This window comes from Mesoplodon mirus, assembly GCF_964341445.2.
Source record: "Mesoplodon mirus genome assembly, chromosome: 5".
NCBI classification, from domain to species: domain Eukaryota; kingdom Metazoa; phylum Chordata; class Mammalia; order Artiodactyla; family Ziphiidae; genus Mesoplodon; species Mesoplodon mirus.
Window position 1 is genome coordinate 95,053,099 of NC_138980.1, and position 4,834 is coordinate 95,057,932.

General features: G+C 44.4%; 1 pseudogene across 1 annotated transcript; it reads right to left on the reverse strand.

Moving 5' to 3' along the window:
- Positions 1-1,259: 1,259 nt before the first annotated feature.
- LOC309804605 (cyanocobalamin reductase / alkylcobalamin dealkylase-like) lies at positions 1,260-2,059 on the reverse strand (annotated as a pseudogene). The gene has a single exon. The product of its transcript is annotated as a cyanocobalamin reductase / alkylcobalamin dealkylase-like (transcript).
- Between the last annotated feature and the right edge of the window lie 2,775 nt (positions 2,060-4,834).

Below are 4,834 nucleotides of genomic sequence, written 5' to 3' on the forward strand. Positions count from 1 at the left end.
TATAGCTTCTTCTTGGATTGACCCCTTCATCATTATGTAGTGTCCTTCTTTGTCTCTTGTAATAGTGTTTGTTTTAAAGTCTATTTTGTCTGATATGAGAATTGCTACTCCAGCTTTCTTTTGATTTCCATTTGCATGGAATATCTCTTTCCATCCTCTCACTTTCAGTCTGTATGTGTCCCTAGGTGTGAAGTGGGTCTTGTAGACAGCATATATGCGGATCTTGTTTTTATATCCATTCAGCCATTCTATGTCTTTTGGTTGCAGCATTTAATCCATTTACATTTAAGGTAATTATCGATATATATGTTCCTATTACCATTTTCTTAATTGTTTTGGGTTTGTTATTGTAGGCCTTTCCTTCTCTTGTGTTTCCTGCCTGTAGAAGTTCCTTTAGCATTTGTTGTAAAGCTGGTTTGGTGGTGCTGAATTCTCTTAGCTTTCGCTTGTCTGTAAAGGTTTTAATTTCTCTCTGTCAAATCTGTATGAGATCCTTGCTGGGTAGAGTAATCTTGGTTGTAGGTTTTTCCCTTTCATCACTTTACATATGTCCTGCCACTCCCTTCTGGCTTGCAGAGTTTCTGCTGAAAAATCAGCTGCTAACCTTATGGGGATCCCCTTGTATGTTATTTGTTTTTTTTCCCTTGCTGCTTTTAAAATTTTTTCTTTGTATTTAATTTTTTTTTTTTTTTTTAGGATTCTTAGGGCCTTTAATAATAGCTTATTATATGCCAGGCACTATTTCGTATTTATTCAGTCTCCATAATAACCCTCTGAGACAGGTACCATTATTAGGGGATAGTTGCTTCTTTTTTTTTTTTTTTTTTTGAGGTACGTGGGCCTCTCACTGTTGTGGCCTCTCCCGTTGTGGAGCACAGGCTCCGGACGCGCAGGCTCAGCAGCCATGGCTCACGGGCCCAGCCACTCCACGGCATGTGGGATCTTCCCGAATGGGGGCACGAACCCACGTCCCCTGCATCGGCAGGCGGGCTCTCAACCACTGCGCCACCAGGGAAGCCCGGGGATAATTGCTTCTTAAGCCCTGTAACAAGTAGCATCTTGAAGTACTGCAAAGAAATGTTAACAGGTAATAATCCCATATTCCAAGGCAGGTGGCAAGTCTGGATCTGCTTTGGTCTTTTGACCAAACTTCTTTAAGCCTTGTTATCTTTATTTAAGATCTCTACTGTAATTCTTTGTCAAAAATGATCATCTTGTACCCAATAAAATCTTGTCTAGCCAAATAAGTCCTAGCACGTGCCACTGTCATAAATGAGGATCCCACACGGGAGGAGAGGGTATCAAGGGCCAGGGGATGTAGGTGGTGAGACCCTGGGGCTGAGCCAGCCTCTGCTGGGATTCTGAGGCTTCCTGGGTATGAATCTGGTGAAGTGGAGCTCTTGGGATGTAGAGTTAGGCTCCTCTGAGGTCTGGGCCAAGCCCAATAAGTCCAAACGTTGGGCAGGCAGAGTGGAAAAGTAGGCCTTCTGCTCTTCTGAGTAGCACTCCTGAGGTGGCACAGCATCCCGGTAAGTCCAGTCACGCCAATGGAAATTGAAGCGTTCAAGCAGGGTGATCCGGTCAGCTCTTGCAGGTACACAGTCGAGGGGCTTTGTGGGTGGCAGATCTGGCACCTCTATTCATCGCAGCAGCACCGCCCCTTGGATGGCAAACCAGCCCCCAAATCTGGGATGTATGCACACACCTGATATGTGCTGGGTTCCCCAGGGGTCAGACTTCACATCCTGTCGTTGGTAGTAATAAGCTGCCCCTGCCACATGGACTGCTGTCTGGGCCAGGATCTTGGGGCGCCGGTTCGGGTGTACCTCATAGTCAGTGATGATTTCTACTTGCATCTCTGGGAGGCTCTCTCTAACGCAGCCCAGGTGGTAGGCCACACACTGGTCCACAAGGTCAGTCAGTGGTTGGAGGTGGCAGCTCTGCAGGAAGGGCTTGAGGGCCCGGTCAAACATGGCAGGTGTGCTGAGTACCAGGAAGGCCAGGGTAGGTTCTGGCAGGGGCAGGTGGAAGGCTGGAGGCAGGAGTGCCTTGTACCATGCCACCTCTTCCTCTATAATCCTCTCCCAGCACTGCTGTGTGCCACTCAGTGGAAGGGGTGGAAGTGGGCTGCCTCTTAAGCATCAGGCAAAAGGCTCAAGCTGAGTTGATTTAGCTTTATTTCCAAGCACAGGGTTCAGTTCAGGGGGCACTGGATATGGGGAAATGGACCTGGAAGGGGTAAACCTCGAAGCCAAAAGGGCACCACGTGTCCTCAGCCTCCTGCTTCAGCTCTGCGACTTGCGGCTCCCTGTATTTAATTTTTGATACTTTGATTAATATGTGTCTTGGCATGTTTCTCTTTGGGTTTATCTTGTATGGGACTCTCTGCGCTTCCTGGACTTGTTTGACTCTTTCCATTCCCATGTTAGGGAAGTTTTCAACTATAATTTCTCAAATATTTTCTCAGTCCCTTTCATTTTCTCTTCTTCTTCTGGGACCCCTATAATTCAAACGTTGGCACGTTTAATGTTGTCCCAGAGGTCTCTGAGACTGTCCTCAATTCTTTTCATTCTTTTTTCTTTATTCTGCTCTGCAGTAGTTATTTCCACTATTTTATTTTCCAGGTCACTTATCTGTTCTTCTGCCTCAGTTATTCTGCTATTGATTCCTTCTAGAGTATTTTTAATTTCAGTTATTGTATTGTTCATCACTGTTTGTTTGCTCTTTATTTCTTCTAGATCCTTCTTAAATGTTTCTTGTATTTTCCCCATTCTGTTTACAAGATTTTGGATCATCTTTACTGTCATTACTCTGAATTCTTTTTTAGGTAGGTTGCCTATTTCATCTTCATTTATTTGGTCTTGTAGGTTTTTACCTTGCTCCTTCATCTGTAACGAATTTTTTTGTCATTTAATTTTTTTTTTTTTTTTTTTTTTTACCGGTGTGGCTGTATTCCTGTCTTACTGCTTGTTTGGCCTGAGGCGTCCTGCACTGCAGTTTGCAGGCAGTTGGATACAGCCAGGTCTTGGTGCTGAGATTAGGTCCTCCGGGAGGCCTCACTCCGATTAATATTCCTTGGGATCTGAGGTTCTCTGTTAGTCCAGTGGTTTGGACTCGGAGCTCCCACCACAGGAGCTTGGGCCTGACTTCCAGCCTGGGAACCAAGATCCCACAAGGCAGTTGCTGTGGGTTCCTCCCACCCCCTTACGTGTCCGTGTTCCCCCACTGGTGCCTAGTAGGTGCCCTAGTCATGCACAGACACGAATTCCGTGTCCTCCTAGTCCGCAATCCTGACTCTGCCCCCCTCTGGTTAGCTTTTTAAAAAAACATGTGAATGTATTATTTGTGTAATAAAATCATACTAGTTGAGGCTTCCCTGGTGGCGCAGTGGTTGAGCGTCTGCCTGCCGATACAGGGGACACGGGTTCGTGCCCCGGTCCGGGAAGATCCCACATGCCATGGAGCGGCTGGACCCATGAGCCATGGCCGCTGAGCCTGCCCGTCAGGAGCCTGTGCTCCGCAATGGGAGAGGCCACAACAGTGAGAGGCCTGCGTACCACAAAAAAAAAAAAAAAAAAAAAAATCATACTAGTTGAAAAATATCCATTTAAAAAGTAAAATTCTGAATCCCTGTGACTCTGAATATGAAATGAATCTTTATAAGAGTTCTTATTGTTTATTATTTCAGGGAAAGGAAGAGAGTTGGGTGCACGCTGCATGCCCATGACAGGGAACAGTTACATAAGTTATGATACATCTACTCCATTATGTAGTTATTAGAATAATGGGCTTATTGAAAACTAAGGTAGAGATATGAAAAATGTTAGGAAATAATGTCAAATATAGATGTATGTATATATTTTATAAAAATTATGCCCATTTCAAAAAAGGCTGGAAGGAAATTGCCCCAGTGACAGCAGAACCTGTGTGAGAGTAGTGAGGTTATTATATATGATACATAATACATACTTTTTCTTTTACCCATTTGACCATTTTCTATCTATAATATTACTTTTATGATTAAAAAAACAGTTTCCCTTAAAAAGAGTACAAAGGTGTTGTTCTTAGATAGCCCAAAGATGTCAAGGCACACGGCTCTGGTGACTCCTGTTTAGAGGAGGCTGTCTCTTCTTAAACAAGAGATTAGAAAACTACCAGCTTTTAGCTGCAAAAGAAAGCCATAGGGTTTCTATCAGCAGACAACATCTGTTATTCTAATTTCTTTCTGGATGAATGGAAAAATAAGAGTTTGGGATCCCGTGTGTGTGTTTCTGCAAATGGGGGTCAAGGAGCTAAGGATGAGGATGCTAGTGCAACTGCACGATCAAGAAAGGCCAGTGGGTTTTCAGTAGGAAATGCAGAGTAGCTACGGGAGGGTTTCAAGAGATTTTGATCCAAATTAGTCTGAAGTTTTGGAGTCTGTTGGCAACGTCCGGGGTGGATATGAGCACAGAATAAGATTAAAGATAATTTAACGTGGTCATGTAAAAATATGTGCGTTGAGGGGAATGAAACCGAGGCTGTGTGGCAGACCCTGCTGGCTGTTCTCAGAAGTATCCATTCCCCCTTCTTCTGTAATCATAGAAGCCCCAATTTGTAGCTAGGCATAGGGTTTCTAGGAAAAAAAAAAAAAGGACTATATTTTCTACCCTCTTGAAGCTGGCATGAAAATGTGAGAAAGTTCTAGTCAATGAGGTGGAAGCAGAAATGGTGTTTGGCATTTCTGAGAAGCATCTTTCTTGTCCACGCTTTCCTTCCTTCTCTCTGACTGGAGTGTGAACATGACAGCTGGAGCTGGGACAGCCACCTTAGCCACGAGGTGGCCTGGGGAATG